The sequence below is a fragment of the Dendrobates tinctorius genome, unplaced genomic scaffold (assembly GCF_039654945.1).
Source record: "Dendrobates tinctorius isolate UK_male_01 unplaced genomic scaffold, ASM3965494v1 ptg000070l, whole genome shotgun sequence".
In the NCBI taxonomy this organism is placed as follows: Eukaryota; Metazoa; Chordata; class Amphibia; order Anura; family Dendrobatidae; genus Dendrobates; species Dendrobates tinctorius.
Genome location: NW_027361738.1, coordinates 59,982,693 through 60,008,391, shown reverse-complemented (window position 1 = coordinate 60,008,391; position 25,699 = coordinate 59,982,693). Strand labels below are relative to the sequence as shown.

Here is a 25,699-nt window from a genome sequence, read left to right as displayed (position 1 = left end):
CAACTTTTAACCCTTATAACTTCCTAACAAAAAAATGATGTTTCAAAAATTGGGCTGATGTAAAGTAGACATGTGGGAAATGTTATTTTTTAAGTATTTTATTTAACATGACTCTCTTTTTTAAGGGCATAAGAAGAGTTTGCAAATTGCAAAATTTTTGCCAAATTTCCAATTTTTTCACAAATAAACTTCAGTCATATCAAAGAAATTTTACCACTATCATGAAGTACAATACGTCACATCAAAACAGTTTTAGAATCAGTGGGATCCATTGAAGTATTCCTAAGTTATGGCTTCATAAAAGTGATAGTGGTCAGAATTGAAAAAATTGGCCTGGTCAGGAAGGTGAAAACAGGCTTCGAGGTGAAGGGGTTAAAGGAGTTGTCTAGGGGCTAAAAGGGTTGATCGGTTGGGGTGCAAGACAAGGTACTCCTGCCGATCAGCTGTTCCCGGTATCGGCAGCAGCTGGGTGTTCAGTTATAGAGCTGCACAGCTCCATCTATTAAACAGTGGCCGCAGCCGGGTACTACACATTGATTTGAATAGTGTGTAGATGTGCAGTACCTGGCTGCAGCCACTATACAGTCTATGGAGCTATGCAGCTCCGCTGCTGATCAGTTCTGACTGCCTCCGACCTCGGGAACAACCGATCCGCGGGGGTGCCAGGTGCCACATCCCAAACGATCAGACACATTATAAGGATAGGCCATCAATATTAAAGTCCCTTTAGTCTATTTAGATTTTTTTTTAAATTTATTTTAGAGTGTACATTCACTTTTAGGGATATTGAAATTCAGCTTACAAATATTTAGTCCCTTATGATTACAAAAACAGTGCTGGGGTCTGTATCCTGTACACATCATGTCCCCTTTAATAATCTCCTGGCGTGTCCTAATTCTTTTCTAGCTTGTGACAAGTCACTTTGTGTAAATAGCTATTTAAACTGATTGCATTTCAGTGACATATTTTGGCATGTGCTCTCCACATTTTGCTGATTTTTTTTTTACCACAATAAAGTTTTCAGTTTTAATGAATTTGGCCGGGGTCCATCCTAATTAATCCTGAGGGACTTAGAAAGCTGGGGCACCACTGCAGGAAATAATTGTTCCCTTGTTATTTTTTTATGGAAACTGTTTTAGAAACTAAGGATTGTATCCCTAATTTTGTTGGGGCTATCAACAAGCACCAATTTATTTAGATTTCCACCTTAGAAATAGAAAAGATTATCTCATTTGTTGAAAATCCTATTCACTATTGTGTGTTGTTTCTCGAAGCCTTGTGTTTGTGGATCAGTGAAGGAAGCCGATTCGCTTGGCCCGTCCTCATAGAAAATTACTTTGTGCCGTTCTTGTGGTCGTTGGTATTCCCAGAGATCATATTATATAGCATGTCATTTGTAAAAGAACCCATATTACCCCTTTCATGACCAGACGATTTTCCATTTTTTACACTTCAGGTTTTTTCTCCCATTTTTCCAAGATCCACAACTTTTTTTTATTTTTCCATCGCCACCTTCATTAGGGTTTTACAATTTATAGTGATAAAAAATATATACAAAGTCTTGATTGTCGACAGAAAAACAGCAATTCTAGCCTTTTAATTCATTTTTTTAGTTTCAGCTTTCACCTGTTATGATAAATATGTTCATATTAATTAGTTTTGGTAATTTATCATGCCACAATACTAAATGTGTTATATTGTTTTTTAGTTTTTATACTTTGCTATATAAAGGGCAGGTGATTTTTTTTGTGTTGTTTTTTAGATTTTTTTTTTTTTTTAATTATGTTTCTTACATTTGTAATTAGTTCTCTTAGTGAACTTGATCTTGCAATTGCTTGATCACTTATTTAATACTGTTCACTACAGTAGTAGTACAGTGTATACTGACAAACCAACATCTTTCTACTCCTGCGGATGGGCTTCATAGGAGCTATAACATGGCAGACACATTTGCGTTGCACAAGCAATTCAATAGGGCTGTTCAGTTTAGCTTTTTCACATTGACTATATAGTATAAGCCTCTATACTATATAGAGGCCTATGGATAGCGCATTATACTATAGAGACTCTGCCTATGGAGAGTGCATTATACTATATGGAAGCCTATGGGGAGTGCATTATACTATGTAGACTCTGCCTATGAGGAGTGCAGTATACTATATAGAGTCTGCCTATGGGGAGTCCAGTATTGTGACTGTCAAAGGAGCACACAGGGAATTATTACTTTCTAGGGGCAAGATGTGGGCACTGTTTCTAACGTCACTTGCACACTGCGTTCCTATATTCTAGAGGGTTGTTTTGCCATTTAGAAGGCACACAGAACCACACAAAAGGTGCAGTAATAGGGACACATACATCAGCAGTGGCTCAGTATTGGGGTATCAGTAGGATAAGGAGTTTGCGCAGGTTGGGAATAGATGGGGAGAGTGAAGGAAATGTGAGACGAGTTGTGGCTGGAGAAGTCGTCATGTCGGTCTGGGCCAGAGGGAAAAGACGGGAAAAGTGAACGACTCCATCAGAAAGAACATAAGCTGTAAGTCACCATCTATAACTGTACTGTAATCTTGTACATGTGCTACAGGACTGATATCTACCACTATATGTCACCATATGGCAGTAATATCAGTGTTGGTCTTTGTATATAGATTATTTTCAGAAACAGCACGGTCATCTGCTGCTGCTGCAACCCCCCAACCTACTGTCTCCTTCCCCGCCCTCCTGTAGCATGTAAGCCCGAAAGGGCAGGGTCCTCTTCCCTCTATATCAATCTGTGATTGTTGCTTTGCTTACTGTAAGTGATATCTGTAATCTGTATGTAACCCCTTCTCATGCACAGCACCATGTAACCAATGATGCTTTATAAATAAATAATAATAATAATCTGCTGAGGTTCTCCTACATCCACTATTAGGATGGCCATCATAGTTGTATTCAGGGTTATCTGGTTTGGGACCCACTCAGAAGTTTAGCCCCCCCGAACCACAACCCTAGCTAGGCCTATGTGTGGCACTGAGGATATGTGCACGCATTAAGTGTTTTCAGCAGAACTTTCTTCTGCAAAAACAAGAGTGTTGGCAGGAAAACTGCTTCATAAAATACAGTTTTTGATTCTTTTTTTTACTTATATATTTTACTGTTCATTTGAATGAGTGAAAAACGCTGCAAAAACATTGAAAGAAAAGACATCCTGCTGATTACTGTGGTGGTTCAAATCTGCAAAGAAAAAATAAGCAGCACGTGCATGAGATTTCAGAAATCTTATTCACATTGCTGGTACTATAAAACACTACGTTTTTTCCTTGGTAAAATATGCGGAATACATTTATCAAAAGTGCAATGTTTTTAACAACCTCTAAGTGGTTAAGAAAATGTAATCTATTCTCAAAAGAAATACGGTAATTGGTCTTCTGCTCAAGTCAATAAATGACATGGGTTTATTGCTTTCCATAACACATGACATTGCCTAATTCCTAATAAGCAGTAAACATCTACTTTAAAATCAAGTTCCTTTCATAGTTCTTTGGTGTCAGGTTATGATTCTGATACACTAAACTGTCAAGAAATGTTACGGTCCTTGTAGATAGGAAAGTCCTCCTTGGCCCACTTAACATTTCTTGGAAGTGCTCAAACCTTTGGTATCAGGGAGGAATAGCTCACATACCACCATGTGATTTATGTCAAGGAGAAGTCAGTTTTGTGTTTTGGCGCAGATAGTTTCCAAGGTTGTGTAATTAAGATAAGAGCGGAATCTTGTTTCCAAATGCAGATCGCCACTAATTGTGGATGGGAGGTCAGCATTGTATGAGTATTGTATTGTAGACTTACATATATTTTGTCCAAAGTTCAGAGGAAGTATTGTTTTGCTTTTTGCTGTTGTTTTCTTTATTTTTGTATTGCTCTTTCAAAGGGGTTATCCAGGTCTATTTTTTTTTTTTTACTACAGGCCTAGGAACTAACTACCTGAGTGTTGTGCCGGTGGCAATCTCTTGCGCCACAGAGCAGTCAGAGACTTGGCTTCGTCCATTGACGTCAAGTCGACAGAGCAGCGGCTTCTCTTCCAGGCTGCTCTGTTGACAGGGTGTGACTGCTGATGTCATGCTGATTGACAAACTTTTACCAACGCGATTCTACCTTTCAGATTCTTCAGGGGAGAGCATTGAACGTATCTGTCACTCCAAAGGGCTATGATACCAACTCCCTGTGCTAGACTAAATCTTACCGTTACTAGTTTGATTAAGGTTAAGTTGACCACAGGGAGTGGGTACTATAACCCTTGGGAGTGACAGATACGGAGGGAGGAACCTAAATAATAGAAACGCATCGGGAGGCACATAAGGCGGATGTAGGGCAATGTCTACATAGGGAGAGCTGTGGACTGCCTGTGTTAGAGCGAGAGTTTTGGAGTGAACAGGGCTTGTTCGATCTGTAAGGCTCTCATAGGGTGAGACTCTTACTCCTGTCCCTGGAGTGAATGGATCTATGTGGCACGGACTGATGTGCAATGTCCTCATGGGCACCTACAGATGGGTTGGCTAATACCTTTTTCTATATAATTCACTTCTTTCTTTCCTATGTGAGTCACCATTGCTTGGGTAGCTTGTATTTTTGAGGTCAAGTTGACGCTGTTTGGCGCAATATACTATTTGACTCTATAGTGTAAATTGACCACCATCAGTTTTTCGCCATCAAGCTCCCACTATTGTAAGGGACTGTGCATATTGGCATCCATCACCGTGCATTTGGCAGTTTGTATTTTTGATGTGTGTTTTCTGCGGTCTGTGTTTTTATGGCCTGTCTTTGATCTTGCGTTTTTATGAATTGAGATCAAATATGGGTGTGAGTATTTTTACTGAGTTGTTATTAAAGGGTACATTTTAAACAATACTCATTATCTGCTAATATACTGCCGTACACGTTGAGATAGGGTTGTCTCCGTGGATTACATTTACAGGTTTTTTTTGCTTTTTCTAACTTATTGCCAAACAATCACCTATTCATGAAGATGGGGATCGCATGTGCTATGTTTTAATGGAGTGTGATTGCACATGTGCGCTGCTGTTCTAGTCAAAGTCAGTGGACATGGCAGCGGTCAATGACTTCCCTCTGCAGTCATGTGCTGGACCCCATCAATCTACAAAATGTAACGAAGGCTGGATCTCCTTCAGAGTTTTCCTGCACATTAATGCTCCTGAACACCTGCTGCTCAGGAAACTATGACACATCCCCATTAATTTGAATGGAGCTTTGCAGCAGTTAAAGGGGATGTACAGTGTTTCCCTAAAAGTCTGCAGTTACTCTGTGCATGCCCACCTCACGCTGTCAAGATTCTCCGGTGTCGCAGGCGAGAAAGAACAGTAATTTGAGCACAACCATTCGATTTCCGTATTCTCGGCCACATTCTGACTAGACGTGTGTCAGGAAATACCAGGAAAAAAAGAAGAAAAAATTCCCAGCTTCTAAAAAGATCCATTTTATTGAGTAAAAAAGTAAGACAGAGTTCACATGAATGTCTTAATGACGCGTTTCGAACACTAGGACTGTGTTCTTTTGATAAAGAACACAGTCATAGTGTTCGAAACGCGTCATTAAGACATTCATGTGAACTCTGTCTTACTTTTTTACTCAATAAAATGGATCTTTTAAGAAGCTGGGAATTTTTTCTTCTTTTTTCCTGATTGACTACACGCTGGACTACGTGATCCCATGCTCCCACACACCACAAGCTGCTACAGGTGAGCTGGTTGGATTTTTCTCTCCTTGTCAGGAAATATAGCAGGGGGAATCGCACAGATCACGCCGCTGCCTCCAATCGTCAGGACAATTACACAATTGACTGACGAGTGATAGATCAAGCTGCAGTTGCTTCCATTACTAGGCCAGTTATTCGGGGATGCACAGTGAGCGTAAAGTTTATACACCTCCAACTCAAACTCGTGACTGTGCCGGGGTGTGTGTGTGTGTATGTATATATATATATATATATATATATATAATATATATATGTGTATGCATGTATGTGTGTGTATATATATATATATACATACAGGTATATTGTAAGGTAGCGCTGTCATTCAAGGTTGGGGGCACTCGTTTGGCAGCCAAATAATCAGATCCGGCACGGCTTTTCCATAAAACCATAACAGTCCATGCTGTTTATTCAGGCATCATAAACCCACTGCAGCAACATAAAGTTCATATCCATAGCATAACGTTCATGACAGAGCTTCCCTCTGTTATCCCTGTGGTCACACAAGTTACGCAATGTCCAGTACTCAGGCTCTTCAGCCTCACAGTTATCTCACCCTGTCAGGATTACCTCATGGTTGCTTCAGACTCCAAACATTCATTCCCTCCCCTGGGAACTCTCAGATACTGGCAGCCATTACACACAGCCACTTCACATGCTGTCAGGCAGGAAGCCACATCTTCCAGTGGGACCTTCCACAACGGACCAACTGGGTTCAAGCATTCACTCCTGTGATCTACCCTGGCCACCTTATATGGTCCGTAGCCATGCCCACCGGGTCACATGGCTATGACCTCATCACAGGTCCTTCACACTCACATAGTCTTTTACTACCAGCGTTTTCAGACACACCCCTGGGTGGATTTGTAGGTAGCTGGTGTCACCCGTCTCTCCAGCTACCTGAAGACTTCCCTAAGACATTGACACGGAACCTCAGCAGTATCACTGCTGATCAACACATACACAAGTCTTCATCTCAAGGCCACCCACCTTGAGATGCATTACGACCATTCAGCATCCTACTCCTATCAGGACACTGGAAATGCTTATACGCCTGTCCTGGACCACCCACACAGCGCCCCCTAGCAGACACAGTGGCCACATACCTCCCCCCTCTGTTCAAACTTGTGGGGTTGAACACACAACATTACCCCGGGATCTCGAGACCGGGCGCTCATTACACCTTGCCTCACAGGTCGAAAGAACCGTCTCCATCTGTCATCTGGCCTCATCTCTATGTTAGGCCTCCCCCGTCCCCAGCGGTCAGAATATTGGCCCTGATCTTTGGCCCTCCAGTCACAGTCTGCGTCATCAGACACTGTTTAGTCACCACACTCCTTTCTCTCACTGACCGGCTCTCCTGGTTGATGCGGTCATAAGTCTTAATCGAGCCTACTGTCTGGCCTGAGTCTGACCCATTCAGCGTCTCACAGGAACTAAGGTCTCTCAGCCTCGTACGGCCCGTCAAACTGCCACTTGCTGACATTCTTCGGCATCTGCCATGTCACTTCTTGGAGGAACCCTTTGGGTCCTTACATCTTGGGTTGAAGGTGGCCGCCACCTGGTGTTCCGTACCTCTTTATTGATCTACCGATAGTCCAGCCTCAACTGCTCAATCTCTTGCAGGTACCCCACTCGATACTCCAAAAGCATCCAAAAGTTTCTCAGGCTTTCCACGGAGCCAACCACCATGATGGGAATCCTACCCTCTTCACTGGATACCTGGTCTTCATCATCAGGAGGGATCCTCACCCTCGCCACACCGAAGATATTTACAAGGTCTTGCATTACCTTCCCAAATCTTCCAATGATTCTCCCCATCAGACCTTTGGGTACCGGAACTACATCTTTCCGCAAACCCAGCCGATCCATAGCCTCCCTTGCTAACTCTAGGCGTCGAGCAGCTTTCATATTACTCCGCCTGACCACTGTTTGACGTGGAGGCATTGCAAATGCATCTCTTTCAGGGCAGCTACCCGGTTTGCTGTACCTTCTCTGGCTGATATTATCACCAACTGCCGAGTCTCAGATGCCCAGTGCACCTTACACGCCTTGACCGCCTCTTTGAAAGCCTCATGCACACCTTCCTCAGTACAGGCTTCTTGCATGTCTTCGGGTACCTCGATTACAGATTTGAAGGTCGTGGTCTTGCTCTCTTCCTGGACAGAAGGCTCTGGCTCTACCACGAACACTTCCCTCACTACAGTTGACCCGACCGGGTGACTGTCTTCTTCAGTTCTTAGCTCACAAACTTCATGAGATTTTATCTCTTCATGACCCTTTGCCAAGATGGGTACTGGCAGTTCCATCTTGTTATCAGTCGGGCCCAGCTGCTGTAAATCTTCGTCCAAGCTCTTCTCCCGTAGAAGACCTTTTACTACTCCTCTGAGTTCTTCCATCTCTTCCCTAAGGGTCTTGTTCACACTTTGCCAGGTGGACAGGTGACCCCTGAGCTCCAATACTTCTTTCTCGAGCTCCTCGACCCAGTTCTCAGCCATTTGCCTCAGGACTCTTTCTCGTTTGACATGTTCTTCCACCGTCTCTTTTATCAATGGTATCTCATGATCTTGTTCTCTTTTGGCCAGCATGTGTCGCACCACTACTTTTTAATTATATTGTCAAAGGGTACCACTGGGTCTGTCCCGTCTGCCGAGTGAACCCTCCCATTACCATCTATCCGTGTTTCTACCCCAGTTGTCTCGTCAGTCAGGTCACCATCCGTCATGTCACAAGATGTCAGGTCCGTTCGTTGGGCAGATGTACCCCTCCTTCTGGTCACTTCTACCTCTGACCTCTCCATGTCAGGAGCCGTCACCCTTTTAATATCTGTTAGCCAAACAATAGAAACGTCTCCAACCTCCTGCCATATGTCATCAAACACAACAAAGTCCCGGCCCCTCTCCAAGGCATACACTAAGTCTAGTGGTATACCACCACCTTGGCATTCGATGCCTCCGGACCCCTCAAACATTACTCTGTCTAATGCATAGTTCACAGTGACCCCATGTTTACAGTGAACCTGGACAATTTTCTCAATCAGACAGAAACTGAGAGGAGTTCCTGTCAGAGTCACCTGACTCTTTGAGTCCAACCGCCCAGAGACACCTTACCGCTGCAGCATCACGGTGCACACCTGCGGCCCATCATTATCCGGAAAGAATATCCCACATTCTGACAAAGTCACACACACACTGTGGCTTCCCAGACAAACCGGCCCCTTTCTGAACCACCCTGAATTGGGTCACCGCCCCCCTCTTGGACTCCACCCCCTTTTGGGCTACCACCCTGATTTGGGCCACCGCCCCCTTTCGGGATTTCCCCATGTCCGTTCTACAGGTCTCCTTAGACCACAGTTCACACCAAAACAGTCTATGTCTCTTTAACGATACCACACAAGATCTTGTTGGCACCACCACAGCTCCTGCTGTCACCGATCTCTGACACCACCGGCTGCCGCTCACACACAGCTGCTGGTGTCACCTTCATCAGCCCGCTGAGTTACAAGAAGCCGCTTGTCCCCTTTGTAACCCCACCGAGTTACAGCAAGCCGCTTGTCACCTTCTTGACCCCCACTGAGCCACCGCAGGCTGACTTGAAAGAAAAAAGAAAAAAAACACACATGCAACACAAAACTCACGTGTCCTGTCTGTGCTCTTCAGGACGTCTGTCTCCTCTCCTGAGACCGTCCAACACACAGGTTGCACTGGGTGCTATTCAGGGAGCCGACCCTCCTCCCAGGGTCTCCCAACACACCGGCCTCACCAGGTCCAGGGGCTCAGCAGGTGCTATTCAGGACATCCGTCTCCGCCTGAGACTGCCCAACACTCACGCCTCACCAGGTCCAAGGTCACACGTGCTCCAGGGATCCGATTCTTCTCCCAGAACCTCCCAACACTGACCCTCCAGGACCTTTGCACACTGAACCCTCCAGGTACACAGTCTCTCTCACTGACCCAGGTCAGTACAACACGAACACCTGTCCGTCACCTGTGCCGGCCACACAGGTTCTTGGGTACCTCTTATCCACAGAGGCACCCTATAGCAATCCACAGTCTCTTTCTCTGACCCCGGTCAGCATATCACACGGTTTTCACGACCGTCACCTGCTGGCCACGCAGGTTCTCGGACCCCTCTACCGCAGAGGTGTCCTATAAGTCTCTTCCACTGACCCCGGTCAGTATATCACACGGCTTTCAAGACCGTCAGCCCTCCTGGTTCAGCGTTGCCAGCACTGCAACATGTGCTTTTGGAATCCGTTGCCCTTAGCAACCGAATTTTGCAGACCTCATCCGTTGCCCCTAGCAACAAGGCTACAGCATTGCCCATAGCATTCTCCACCAATAGTAAGGTAGCGCTGTCATTCAAGTTTGGGGACACTCGCTTGGCAGCCAAATAATCAGATCCGGCACGGCTTTTCCATAAAACCATAACAGTCCATGCGGTTTATTCAGGTATCATAAACCCACAGCAGCAACATAAAGTTCATATCCATAGCATAACATTCATGACAGAGCTTCCCTCTGTTATCCCTGTGGTTACACAGGTTACACAATGTCCAGTACTCAGGCTCTTCAGCCTCACAGTTATCTCACCCCATCAGGGTTACCTCATGGTTGCTTCAAATTCCAGACGTTCATTCCCTCCCCTGGGAACTCTTAGATACTGGCAGCCATTACACACAGCCACTTCACATGCTGTCAGGCAGGAAGCCCCATCTCCCAGTGGGACCTTCGTAACGGACCAACCGGGTCCAAGCATTCACTCCTGTGACCTTCCCTGGCCACCTTATGTGGTCCGTAGCCACGCCCACCGTGTCACATGGCTATGACCTCATCACAAGTCCTTCACACTCACATAGTCTTTTACTACCAGCGTTTTCAGACACACCCCTGGGTGGATTTGTAGGTAGCTGGTGTCGCCCGTCTCTCCAGCTACCTGAAGACTTCCCTAAGACATTGACACGGAACCTCAACAGTATCACTGCTGATCAACACATACACAAGTCTCCATCTCAAGGCCACCCACCTTGAGATACATTATGACCATTCAGCATCCTACTCCTATCAGGACACTGGAAATGCTTATACGCCTGTCCTGGAGCACCCACACAGCGCCCCCTAGCTGACACAGTGGTCACTACACCACTATATATATATATATATATATATATATATATAGTATTATCCATCAGTCCAATATTAAGTTGGATGGGTTAGAATGGCCTTACAGTGATATGAGTGAATGCGTTGTTTTAAATAAAAGGGGGAGTTACCAGTGTGAGAAAAGTAACGAACACAGAACAGGAGAAATTAAATTTGTCTTCTTGCAAACACATTTTTGTAGCTCTCTGAGCTCTGCTGTATTGCAACAATATTGCTACCCTGTCTGCCTGTGAGATCGAGGCTGAAGCTAAAAAGAACCTGCAGATGTTTCAGGTATAATCACACAGAGCTCTGCAGTGAGATCAGGAGAGCAGAGAATGTCCATCAATGGTAACTCCTCCTTCATGTTAAATAAGCTCTGGAGGCAAAGTTATCTTCCAGGTACCATCCGCCCCGGAGCCTGGAAGAGGTAATTTATATAAAATGATAAAAGATGATTTATCAATAACAAGGCGTCTGATATGAGACATACTGGTAGGACTTTTTTAGCAGTCTATAACCTGTATGCCCATATATATGATGTCTTATTCCAGAGACATCCACATTTTTCTTATGTCAATTAGCTGTCAAAATCTATGGGCCAGACATAGATCTCCCTAGCAATCTGCCTCCAGAGAGCTTATTGTAAATTAAAGGGGGCGCTACCAGTGTGAAACTTGTAGATCTGGAGAGCAGACTGTCAGTCATTACATGTCTCACGCTGGTAACTCCCCCTTTAATTTAATATGAGCTCTGGAGGCAGAGTGTCAAGGATATCAGTGACCGGCCCATAGATCTTAATAGCTGATTTATATACTAAGAAAAACATGGAATACTCTGGAATAAGACATCGCATCGCAAATATCAAGGTATAATTTTATTTAACTTTCTATGACCTGCATTCCCATATAGACAGCTTTTGAATATGGACCCTAGTGACAGATTTCCTTTAAATGGTTGTCTGGTCATATGAGATTTCTGATCTATCATTGAATAGGTCATAAATATGAGATCAGTAGGGATCTGACACCAACTAGCCCCATAAATCAACAGTAGCGGGCAGATGTAACCATTGAATGGAGCTTTAGTGCACAGCTTTGAGCCACAAGTAGCAGCCGCTGCCGAGTACTGCAGATCAGCACCTATTCTTTTAAATAGGAGCTGATGTTCCGTAGAAGGCAGTGGATGCTACACATTGAAGTGGCTGTGCAGTGCAGCTCTGGCTGGTTTCATATTTGCGTTCCAGAGGGCTGTGGATGGCTGCCTACTTCCTATTTGCGTTTCGTGCGATCGACGCACACATCAATATATTACATTTTTTTTGGTGTTTTTTTTTTTTTTGCTTTTACATTGATGATTAAATTTGGAATCATGTGTATACCCTGTGCAGTGTGAATTACTAGAAGCTTCTGGGTGTTCTAATTAATGGTCCACATTTCCCCTTGTCCATGCCAGGAGTATAGGATAAATGGTGTTTGGCTACATTACTGGCGTGCCTAAGTGGTCATTTGTTCCAGAAATCACAACAGTTCAATTGTCTTATGGTTGTGGAATGTTTTAAAGTTTTCTGCCAGTTAAAATAGAAAGTTCCATTGTTAGGAGATTATTATATGTTACAACTTTAAAGTTAAAGTGGTTGTTCCCTTAAAATTAAATTTCTCAGCTGGTTGCAGTTTGCTATAAAAATAAACAAACACTACTATACTCACCTTTCCCTGGTCCACCGGTGACTCTTCTCCACTCTCCTCGGTGTTTGACATTGGCTGTCGCCCACTCAAGGTGATGTTAGCCTATCAGTGAGCTCAGAGGCTCTGAAAGGGGTGTTCTGTCTCACTGAGCTCATTGATTGGCTGCTGTGTTGTTTAAGTCACATCAGCGCCGCAGCTCATTCTAGACACATAGAATAGCGGCGGAGACACATCGGACGACCCAGGAAAGGTGAATATATAGTGTTTTTTTATATAGAAAACTACAACTAAGGGTCAAATTTAATTGATGGTCAACAACCCCTTTAACGTTCACCTTAAAGGGAATCTGTCATCCTTTTTTGAGATATCATATAATGATATCATTCAATTGTGTGTCACATAAGGATTCTCTTAGGACTTTTGCTTCCCCCTGACCCCGCATCTTTCATGCATAAATAAATTTTTTATATCGGTTCAGATGTATATAAACTGCCGCTCTCCGGTCCGCTGGGCGGGGCTTATTCACTTGCTCCCCCCTCCCTGTCTTGCTCTACACATTTCTTCTTGTGTAGAGCAAGACAGGGGGGGAGCAGGTGAATAAGCCCCGCCCATTGGACCAGACCGCGGCAGTTTACATACATCTGAACCAATATAAAAAAAGATATTTAGGCATGAAAGGTGCGGGGTCAGGGGGAAGCAAAAGTACTAAGAGAATCCTTATGTGACACACAATTGAATGATATTATTATATGATATCTCAAAAAAAGGGGTGACAGATTCCCTTTAAAAGATTTTTTTTTATCAAAATAGGTTCAGTGTTGTTTAATTTCTTGGAGTTCTAAATCTCCTGGATCATCATAGAGTTGTAGTAGAAATGTCACCAAGATTCGCAATACAAACTGCACTCATTATTAACCAGATCTTTCAGACCTGCTGAGGCTGATGTACTTACTTTAAAAATCCATGTCTGAATGACTGTATAATCCTAAAATTAAAATGAGCATTTTATGAGTTCAGCTATACAGTGAGAAAGCTCATGAGTCCAAGTGTATTCACCACTCACCCAGACGGGTCGACAACTGCAACTTGTACTGAGCAGTGTGAGATCTCAGCAGCAACAGGGAGGAGGTACACTGAGGAGCTTACAATCAAGATAAATTAAAGGAGACTGAGTGTAAACTTTTAAAAAGAATTGTAGAACCTTTCTGGCATGGATATTCACAGTAAGTACACCAGACTCATAGCTTGGAGCTTTGTTTTAGAGAATCAGGAGCCCTGTCTGATCAGCACAGAATTCCGAACCTAAAATCAACTTCATGGTAAAAGGTGGAGAATTACTTTAAAATGTATTTACGGTTGCATTCACATTTTCATTTGAAAAAAAAAAAGTGGCAAACATTAATTTTTCTCACCTATGTTCACAGCTGTTCTTGGCTTTCTTCCTCCTTTTTAGGCTAGGGTCACACAACAGTATAAATAATTGATCCGATTTTCACCCAGAAAAGCGGAACAATTTTTTTCTCACTTGTCATCCGATACAATACGTTTTTTTTGCATCAGCTATTAACCATTTACATGACCATTTACTGTTTCCTGTGTTACAGAATTGCAATGTATCTGTACTGTATAAATCGGATGCTGTACTGTGGCATCCCATTCTTTTCTCGCACCTATAGATTTGAATGGCCAATTTCAGAGTCAAATCGCAACATGCTGCTATTTTTTTTTCACAGACAGATGCTGTAAGCAAAAAAAACAATCGGTCGTCTTCAGTGTCCCATTGAATAACATGGGTCAGTTTGCTATCCAATCAAAAACGGATAGCACTCGTCTAGGCTGGGGATATTCAGCGGCTTTAGCCATGGCATCTGTTGCATGGCCAAAGTTCACTAAGTGCGCGGCTAAATCGCAGTGCAATGCAAGTGAATGGGGTTGCATTGAAGCCCCAAGGGCACTCCGACTGCATCAAGCACTTTGCAAAAATTCTGACACGGTTGGACTCTTACGACTTGCTTGTCGTGGTCGCAGTACCCTCGTGATTCACAATGCAATACCACTCATTTCTATTGCACTGCGATGTACAAGTGATAGCTAGCAAAGTTTGGCCGCACAACAGGTGTCACAGCCAAAGTCGGAGTCAGACGGGATTGCATTCGACTGGCCGTTGGCTCACCTGCCCTGAGCGTGACAGCATCCATTTCTATGGCCCTGTCAAGCTCAGGCCAGGAGAGCCGATGGTCAGTCCGATGCGTCTGTCTTCACCCTTATTCTGCCACTTTTTTTCTCAAAATCATTGTTTGCTCATTAAATAAGCAATGAGTCCTGCTTCACTACATGCTAAATAATCACTTACACCAACATTTTCCTGATGGTGTCAGGAGCTTTCAGCATCCTCAGCAAAATAACTGACATTGTCCTGGTGATGTCAGGAGCTTCCAGCAGCCTCAGCAAAAATCACCAACATTGTCCTGATTGGTGTCAGGAGCTTCCAGCATTCTCAGCAAAATCACTGACATTGTCCTGATGATGTCAGGAGCTTCCAGCAGCCTCAGCAAAAATCACCAACATTGTCCTGATTGGTGTCAGGAGCTTCCAGCAGCCTCAGCAAAAATCACCAACATTGTCCTGATGGTGTCAGGAGCTTCCAGCAGCCTCAGCAAAATGAATTAGTGCTGATCTAATTAGTCAGTTCTTCGGATACACTATTTATGTAATAAAGTTACTCAGTTAAATAACATTGTATAAGATAACAAAACTGTTCTTTTTCACAGGCTACACAGTCTGATTTGAAAAGACATGATGACTGATACCAGCCAGGAATAATATCCCCCAGTGAGTATTCCAACTTTTTCTACTACATGTATTATTTTAGTATTTTATGCTTTCTTCCTAGGGACTCATACTTGGAAAATGGAAATAATAGATTTCATGTGTTGTTTTCTTTAAATTGCTCTCCTTTTTCTTTTCAATGCATTTTAGGCTTCAAATATATTTTAATATCTACAACAGCAAGTGTTCAATTCCCCTGCAGAGCCATCATAGGGTAAATGGAGCATTACATTGGGACTATTGAAATCAACAGGCTATCTGTATAATGCCTGGGCATGCCGGGTGCTCTGGTAAGACAGAGAGGACAAAAACAAGGGGAAGGGTGTTATGGGTAACACTCTTCCAAGAGCTGTACCCTTTTCTAACCCCTTCATGACCGGAGGTATTTTAGTTTTTGCATTTTCATTTTTTGCTCCCTTTCTTCCCATAGCCATAACTTTTTTATTTTTCTGTCAAAATGGCCATGTGAGGGCTTGTTTTTTGCGGGATAAGTTGTACTTGTGTTGTTGGTTTAAACATATCATATACTGTAAAATGTGAAAGAAAATTCCAAGTGCGGTGAAATTGCAAAAAAAGTGCAATTCCACATTTGTTTTTTTCTTTACCATGCTCACTAAATGCTAAAATTGACCGGCCATTATGATTCTCCAGGTCATTACGAGTTCATAGACACCAAACATGTCTAGGTTCTTTTTTGTTTAAGTGGTGAAAAAAAAATTCAAACTTTGGTAAGAAAAAAAAAAATGGCGCCATTTTCCGAGACCTGTAGCGTCTCCTTTTTTTGTGATATGGGGCTAGGTGAGGGCTTATTTTTTTGTGCGCAAAACTGATGTTTCTATTGATTTCATTTTGGTATAGATGCGACCTTTTGATCGCCCGTTATTGCATTTTATTGCAATGTAGCGGAGGCTGAAAAAAAACTAATTCTGTCGTTTTGAATTTTTTTCTCATTATGCCGTTTAGCGATCAGGTTAATCCTTTTTATTGATAGATTGGGCGATTCTGAATGCGGCGATACCAAATATGTGTATATTTGATTTTTTTATTGTTTTATTTTGAATGGAGCGAAAGGGGGGGTGATTTGAACTTTTATATTTTGTAATATTTTTAAAAACATTTCTTTTTACTTTTTTGCATGCTTCAATAGTCTCCATGGGAGACTAGAATCTGCAGTACTTTGATCGCCTCAGCTACATACAGGCGATGATCAGATCGCCTGTGTAGCAGAAATGCTCACTTGCTATGAGCGCCGACTACCAGGCGACGCTCATTGCAATCCGGCTATGACAACCATAGAGGTCTGCTGAAGACCTCTGGTTGTCATTCCAACCCATCGGTGATCCACGTTGACGTGACGGGTCACCGATAAGCGGGATTTCCAGTGCGCATTCATTAAGCGCAAGTTAAATGCCGCTGTCAGAGATTGACAGCGACATTTAACAGGTTAACAGCCGTGGGTAGATCGCCATTCCGCCAGCTGCTGTTAAAGGCACATGTCAGCTGTTTTGAACAGAAAGATGTGGGCTCAGCGCCGGTGAGTGATTGATTCCGACGTGGGCATATTATTACACCCAATGTCAGAAAGGGGTTAACTGACATTTATGCTTCTAGTTATAATTGGAGGTTATAATAAGAAATAATAATTAGGAAAAATATTCATACAGTTATATCACTCGCAACTGCACAATTTCTCCTATGGTGCACCCATCCTGTGGAACTTAGTGTCTTGGATCCTGCTCCTTAGGGTATGTTCATGTGTAGTTTTTTTTTTTTTTTTTATTTTGAAGGGGATCCCCTCCAAAATTCACATCAATAACTGCTTCAAATACTCTTTCAATACTTTTCCAAAATATTTTAATGTTTAATCCAATCCACGTTACTGTTCATACAAAAATTGTTTTTAGACTAAGTTTAAAAAAAAAAAAAAGAATTGACAAGTCACTTTTTATGCAAATTCATAATGGAATTCATGACCAGACTTAAAGGGATTGTGGTGACTACTTTACAAGACCCTCTCATGTGAGCTAACTGCCATAGATACGCTTTTTTGTAAATACTTTGCTTTCTCAAATCCTTCTATAAGCCGAGCTGCTTTCCTGGTCACATGATCTCTGGCTGAGAATCCTCTGATTTCTTGTGATGTCACGTCAGAGTCTCGCTCAGTTTTGAACTTTTTACCCTATGTTTCCTTTATCACATGAATACATTCATATTTCTCTCCCAACCCATCCATTAGTCAATGAGATGGAGCAGGTGATAATCTTTAATGCCAGGGCAGCTGTTCTGGTGCTTTGTGCAATACTTCTATTCCCTGTAGCAATGTATGGTACAAGAGCTCTTCATGGGGCGGACTGGGAGCGGTTTAGGCGGGGTTACAGGGGGTCTGCTCACTGCTGGCTTGCAGCTGAGCACAAGCTCTGATGGGAAATGTAGTCAGAAGGGAGCACAGGATTCTTCAGAGGAAGTGATGGCTGATACAAGGAAATAGAAAAGGTGTAAAACAACATAACACTGGCAGAAAAGGTATATGGGGATTTTTAGGGGCATTATCCTTAGGCATTTATGGCCAAAACAGTAACTGAGTTAAGAAAATGGACAGCCTCTTTAACACTAAAGTCAAAAGGCTGTCACAAACCATATGAAAAAAAGCAATGGTAAAAAAAAGCTAAATAAGTACATCACAAAATGTGTCAGAGCTGAAAATCTTGTAAAAAAAATCCTGTGAGGATTCTAATATGGAATTTTCCACCTACAAACCCCTATTTGAAAATGCCCTAATATTCCCATGCTTAACAAAATCATCACCATATATCCAGTGCATTTAGATTGTTAGCTCCAGTGGGCTGGTACCTTTTACTTAAATTGTTCATTTGTTTTGATAACCTGTAATTTTGTTATTTTGCTTTTGAGTTATTTTCATAGTTGTAAAGGGTAACAGTTAGTAACTATTTAAATGAAGTAGAATAATCTTTGCTTTAAACAGAAATTTAAATTTTATTTCTTCAGAAATAAGTGGTACAAGTGAAAATAAGAAACATTGTAAATGATCATATCACAAAAAAAAGTGCACAATTTTCCACTTATCGGTCACTTCTTCTCTCCTACCATTTTATGAACTGCTAATTCACTCTAAGGCTACTTTCACACTTCAGGTTTTCGGCGTCAGGCGCGATCCGGCGTCGTGCCGGAACGCCGGATCCGGCAAATGTTTAGTAAAACCGGATGTGACGGATCCGGTTTTCTGCCGGATCCGTCTCTTTCTTGACAGACAAAACCGGATCCGTCTCATCCGGTTCATCCGTTTTTCTATCCGTTTTTCGACGGATTACGCCGGATCCGGTTTTTAAAATTGACCCTTGTGGCCTTCCGAACGGGATTGGCTACTGGAAAACTATATATAGCATGTTCCTACAGCCCTTCTTTGACAGGTTGTAGAGGAGAAAGTGCAGGTTGGAGAGAAGAGCAAGTTACTGGCGAAGATGGATGTTGTCATTGGAAATATTTTGAAGAATTTGGCGGATTTTACAGCGGAGGCAAATCGTTTGAGGGTGATTGTTCTGGAGAAGGAGAGAGCGAGACAGCAGCGCATCAGGCATCGTAGACGACGTTTGTGGATCCACCCCATCACAGCCAAGAGAATGACGCGTGGGGTCTATTCTACACTCTGCATGGACCTTCGACGAAACCCGGATAAATTTTTTGGATATGTTAGGATGAAAATGGAGAATTTTGATTACTTGGTGGAGCGCATTGCACACCTCATAAGAAAAGCGGACACCTATTGCCGCTTCTCTGTTTCACCCGCAGAGCGTCTGATGGTGACTTTAAGGTAAGCCACATTTATTGGATGTGATCGCATCAGAGCACACTTTCACTGCAATCTTGTTGGTGGTAGTTTGTATCTCCAAGTGTTATAGCTCAGTTTTGGTATGTAATGCTGTGATTTAAAACTAATTTATTGTTTTTTAATTCCCCACAGATTTCTTGCAACTGGAGAATCCCTTTCATCACTGCATTTCCAGTACAGACTCGGGATTTCCACCATATCTGGAATAGTGAAGTACACATGCCGTGCACTGTGGGACTCCTTAGCTGAAGAGTTTTTACCAGAGCCCACAACAGAGAGGTGGATTGAAATTGCTGACAAGTTTCAACAGATATGTCAGTTTCCCAACTGCTTGGGCGCTGTGGACGGGAAACATATCCGCATTGTAAAGCCAGCTGGATCGAGATCGGAATATTTCAATTACAAGAAATATTTTTCAATTGTCCTCATGGCCATCGCTGACGCGGAATACAAATTTATTGCGGTTGATATTGGGGCCTATGGCTGCTCCAATGACTCTCAAGTTTTCAAACTGTCTGCCATGGGGCGTAAACTGTATGGAAACACCTTCCAGTTCCCACCACCTAGACCGCTGCCGCAAACATCTGGTCCACCTATGCCATTTGTCTGTGTAGGGGATGAAGCCTTCCAGCTGTCAGAACACCTTTTGAAACCGTACTCTAGCAGAGGATTGACAAGACCAAAACGCATTTTTAATTACCGCCTCACAAGAGCAAGAAGAATGGTTGAATGTACCTTTGGTATTCTGACAGCCAAATGGGGGTCCTATTGACTGCGATCAACCTCAAGACAGAAACTGTGGACGAGGTGATCAAAGCGTGCGTGGTACTCCACAATTTTGTTATCTGCAAGGAACCCATTTCCATTGAGGACACCTCTGAAGAAACCACCTTGCAAGATTACCATGACATTACCACTAGAAGTTCTGTGACGGTTTCAGTAATGAGGGACAATTTTGCACTATACTTTATGTCACCTCAAGGCAGAGTACACTGGCAGGATGACAGAGTGTGAAAGATTTGTGCCCTAACCCAGTGGTCCCCAACCTTTTTTGCACCAGGGACCGGCTTGAACCAAGACCATTCTTCCATGGCCCGGCAGGGCGGGGATGGAGGTGTGACAGGGGCGGGGCTTTGGTCATAAGGGGGCGGGGCTATGGACGCGGTTGTAGTTTAGCAGTGCATATTTATCATTTAATTATAACATTTTTAATGTGACTCAACTCACCATAGGTTTTGAATGAGTGTGAGCACCTGGCTTGTTTCTCTGTTTCAGTGGGAGCACTGGGCTACTTCTACTGATGACCGTCACTGCTAATGATGATTGGAACCTACAAGGAAATGGAGCATTGAGCACTTAAGAACAATTGTACTGGAGTACTGTACATGCTGATTATTTTCTAATCATCAGAAAATGTATGTGTGGTCCCCCCCGTCCAGCTCTGTGTGGCTCCCCCTGTTGTATGCATGGCTCCCCTGTCCCATCCTGTATACATGGCTCTGCTCCCACTCTCCCATCCTGTATACAAGGCTCCGCTCCCATCCTCCCATCCTGTATGCATGGCTCTGCTCCCACTCTTCTATCCTGTATACATGGCTCCCCTGTCCCATCCTGTATGCATGGCTCCGCTCCCACTCTCCCTCCCTTGTATATATGGCTCCACTCCCACTCTCCCTCCCTTGTATATATGGTTCCGCTCCCACTCTCCCTCCCTTGTATATATGGCTCCGCTCCCACTCTCCCTCCCCTGTATATATGGCTCTGCTCCCACTCTCCCTCCCTTGTATATATGGCTCTGCTCCCACTCTCCCTCCCTTGTATATATGGCTCGGCTTCCACTCTCCCTCCCTTGTATATATGGCTCCGCTCCCACTCTCCCTCCCTTGTATATATGGCTCGGCTCCCACTCTCCCTCCCTTGTATATATGGCTCGGCTTCCACTCTCCCTCCCTTGTATATATGGCTCCGCTCCCACTCTCCCTCCCTTATATATATGGCTCCGCTCCCATTCTCCCTCCCTTGTATATATGGCTCCGCTCCCACTCTCCCTCCCTTGTATATATGGCTCCGCTCCCATTCTCCCTCCCCTGTATATATGGCTCCGCTCCCACTCTCCCTCCCTTATATATATGGCTCCGCTCCCACTCTCCCTCCCTTATATTTATGGCTCCGCTCCCATTCTCCCTCCCTTGTATATATGGCTCCGCTCCCATTCTCCCTCCCCTGTATATATGGCTCCGCTCCCACTCTCCCTCCCTTGTATATATGGCTCCGCTCCCATTCTCCCTCCCTTGTATATATGGTTCCACTCCCACTCTCCCTCTCCTGTATATATGGCTCCGCTCCCACTCTCCCTCCCCTGTATATATGGCTCTGCTCCCATTCTCCCTCCCTAGTATATATGGCTCCGCTCCCATTCTCCCTCCCTAGTATATATGGCTCCGCTCCCATTCTCCCTCCCCTGTATATATGGCTCCGCTCCCATTCTCCCTCCCCTGTGTATATGGCTCCGCTCCCATTCTCCCTCCCTTATGGCTCCGCTCGGCTCCCCCATCCTCCCCATCATACTTACCCTCACGTCGCTGAACTTCCTTCCCGTCGCTGCACGTCCCTGCATCTCGCGGCGCTTCAGCTTCTTCCTGTGCGGAGCGGTCACGTGCTACCGCTCATTAAGGTCCATGAATATGGACGCCACGCCTATGGGAGATGAGTGGCGTCCATATTCATGACCTTAAATGAGCGGTAGCACGTGACCGCTCAGCGCTGGATGAAGCCGCCGCGGGATGAAGCCGCCGCGGGATGCAGGGTGAGTATCAGCTGCTGCACCGCCCCCCGGCTCCCCTTGTGTCCGCGGACCGGCAAGGGCACTGCAACGGCCCGGTGCTGGGCCGCGGACCGGCGGTTGGGGACCCCTGCCCTAACCAAACTTGTGTACCTTCTGTACCAACAGTATATACCTTTGCCAATCAAAGTTGGCTATCTTGTCGTGGTCTCTATTTTTAGCTTTAGGCCACAGGTGTGTACCTGGTTGTGTTTTATGCAAAGTATTTCACCTTTTAACAAAAGTTGTGTACATTGTTATGAAATCACCAACAATAAACACAACTTTTTAGGTGAAATACTTTGCTTCAAACACAACCAGGAACACAACTGTGGCACAAAGCTAAAATTTACCCACAGTTATATACCTAGTTTTGAATACCATTTCACCTTTTAAATACCCTGTATTTAACCTTTTTTGTCGCAGAAAGAAATGACAGACAACCAGTGTAAAATAATTTAACTTTTATTGAAAAATGTTTTTTTTAGTAAACTTTTTTAAAATTTTAATAAACTTGTTTAATAAAGCTTTGAAACCATAAAACTGGTCATTTTTATTTAAATACACACATTATAAATCTGTGTAGTGTGTGGTGGAAATACTGCTGGAGGGGCTGCGGGACACTTCGACACTGGGAGTGTGGAGAGAGGACTGGGATCGTGGTGGGGAAGGAACAGTTAGAGGTGAAGGTGTGGAAAAAACTACAGAATGGGTGGACATGTGGGAAGCAGAAGAGGTGGTGGGTGGTGGAGTGGAGGGTTGGGCAGGGACTGTAGGAGCAGATGATGTTGATGGCAAGTTGTATGGGGAAGGAGTTTGGTACGGGGCAGGTTGCTGGAAGTGGGGAGATGTCTGGTACGGGGCAGGTTGCTGGAAGTGGGGAGATGTCTGGTACGGGGCAGGTTGCTGGAAGTGGGGAGATGTCTGGTACGGGGCAGGTTGCTGGAAGTGGGGAGATGTCTGGTACTGGGGAGGTTGCTGGTACTGGGGAGTTTGCAGGTACTGGGGAGTTTGCTGGTACTGGGGAGGTTCCTGGTACTGGGGATGTTGCTGGTACTGGGGAGGTTGCTGGTGCTGGGGAGGTGGATGGTGCTGGGGAGGTGGATGGTGCTGGGGAGGTGGATGGTATGTAATAGGAGGGGGAGGATGGAAAGTGGCTGGAGGGGTGTAGATGTAATAGGAGGGGGAGGATGGAAAGTGGCTGGAGGGGGTGTAGATGTAATAGGAGGGGGAGGATGGAAAGTGGCTGGAGGGGGTGCAGGTGGAGGAACTACTGTGGTGGGAGGAGGAGGTTGGGAGGTAACTTGCTGGAGAGCAGCGTGGCATGAATGCATTACATGCATCTGCTGGGCAGGAGAGAGCGTTTCCATGCGCTCCACAACAGACCTGAAAAAGGTGTGGTTTGGCGAAGATCTTGCTTCTGAATGCATGGTTTGCAGAAGTGTCTTCACCTCCAGAATGCTGGAGTTGATCTGCTGATAGCCTGCGGAGATTTGCTCTGACAAGACTTTTAGACAGTTCTGGAAAGATGCATTCAGATGCAAGAACTCTGGCGCATAAGTCTTTTCCTGACCCCTCTGCCGCTGCCGCCCAGTACCCCCAGGTGTACTAGAGGTGGCAGGGGCAGAAGGGTGGGATAAAGGGAAAGCGATCTCCTCACCAGCAGCTTCATGTAATGTAGGCGGCCACGATGCTCCTGTGCTGGTGGATGGGACAGATGGGTCGAATGTGTGGGAAGGCTGGGAAGGTGCAGATGTACCGGGGCGGTCGAAGTGTAACTCGGTGCCGGTCTCCTCAGGGATCGCCTCAGAAGGGTCCAATCGTGCAGGCTCCCGAGTGCTGCTCACCGTGCTGTGGAATAAAGAGAAAAAAAAACAATTAAAATAGTGACATGGTATGGCCCTGGCTGAAAAAAAAAAGTTACATCTAAACATTTTTTTGTCACATGTGGTGTGTAATATTTACCTTCTGGTGAGCATTGTCTCCCGGAGGAACGACAGGGCTCGTGCGTACTTGTACTTGCTCCTGCGTCCTCCAGATCCACTCGGGGCCAGCATCTCTTTATTGAACTCCTTCTTGAAACGATCCCTCACAGACCGCCACCGCTTCACAATTCTCTCCCCTGAAACGAGAAAGGACAAAGTGGTTAGTATACAACATCAGTGTTTCCCAAACTCCAGTCCTCATGGTCCCCAGGGGTCATGTTTTCAGGATTTCCAAAGTAAATAGAAATCCTGAACACATGATCCGTGGGGACCACGAGGACTGGAGTTCGGGAAACACTGGTTTAAATCAAGCAACCGGTACTGTATATACTTACGCTCTTTAATCTGGGCCCGAGCTTCGAGGTCCTCCCAGCGGTCCACAAGGAGCGAACAGATTTCCTCCCAGAGTCGTCGGGTAACGATCAGGTCAGCGTGGCGTCGGTCAGCCATATTCCAGAGCGGCTCCCTTTCTCTGACGAGATCGATGAGGCGGTCCACATCAATCCCTCCATCCTCACCGTCAGAGTCGGGAGCACGCTGTGAAGGCTGTTAAAGAAAAAGACAAAAATAACATAATTAGCCTCCACAAAAGAAATGAAATAAAAAGTGCAAAAAAAACAAAGCAAAAATATTTATACTTACACGCTGGTGACCGCCGCGTTGCTGTCGCCGACGACCCTGGGAGGCACTGCGAGGACCTCTTGGCCGAGCACCAGATTGGGAAGACTAGAGAAGAAAACAAAAAATGTTATGTCTTTGGATGTAGGCATTTGTTTGCTGTGTGTGGTCTGCAGAACATTGTTTTCTATGTGTTGTGTGTAGTGTGATGTTGTGTTTCTGCGTTTGATGCAAAAAACTTACCAATTGTGAGCCCACTCCAAGTGTCTGTCCACCCCTTCCTTCTTCTTCTGGGAGCTCCTCTTCATCTTGTGATTCCTGTTTTGAAATAAAAGGCAATGAATAGACATATATTACAGAGAAGATGGATTTTGGAAATAAAAACTTACCGTCAAACGCTGACGATGCGAGGGAGGGCTCCCTGAAGATGTGCTGTCTTCCTCATGGCCAGACTCCATGGCTGTGGGTGGTGTTTCTGCTGCTGCCATTGCTGCTGCTGCTGCTGCATCTATTGGGCGGCTGTTGAATAAAGAGAAACAAAGGGCCAATGAATATCTTGATATTCCATAGCCCTAGTTTGGAGGAATGGGGGATTTGATAATTACCGTCTCTCATCTGCTGCTGGACTCCCCTCCCGCTGTTCAGCATGCAGCTCCATTTGGGGTGGTGCTGATGGTGCTGCTGCTGCAGATGTCTGCTGCCTTCTCCTGCTCCTGGTTCTTGGCTTGGGTGGCATGTTGGGTGTGGCTGAGGGTCCCATTGTCTTGCTTTTATATATGTCCTGTGGGCAGAGCTACTGAGCATGCTCAGACCAAAGAAACCGGATCCGGCCGGCGGATCCGGCTATCGCCGGATCCGGCGCATTGCGGCGCTCATAGACTTTCATTGTATGAAAAAGCCGGACACGCCGGATCCGGCGTGTCCGCCTTTTTCGACGGATACAAAAAACGTTACAGTCACCGTTTTTTCCAGACGCCGGATCGCGTCACATTGCCGGATCCGGCGAAAATCGGATGAAACGCAT

At 44.7% G+C, this 25,699-nt stretch overlaps 1 protein-coding gene across 1 annotated transcript in view; it reads left to right on the top strand.

Annotated features, from left to right (window-relative positions):
- JCAD (junctional cadherin 5 associated) overlaps positions 1 to 25,699 on the top strand; it is a 145,019-nt gene that overhangs the window by 46,327 nt on the left and 72,993 nt on the right. Inside the window, exon 2 of the mRNA XM_073581711.1 lies at positions 15,347 to 15,407. The gene's annotated coding sequence lies outside the window, so the exon portion shown is untranslated. The remainder of the gene's footprint in view (positions 1 to 15,346; positions 15,408 to 25,699) is intronic.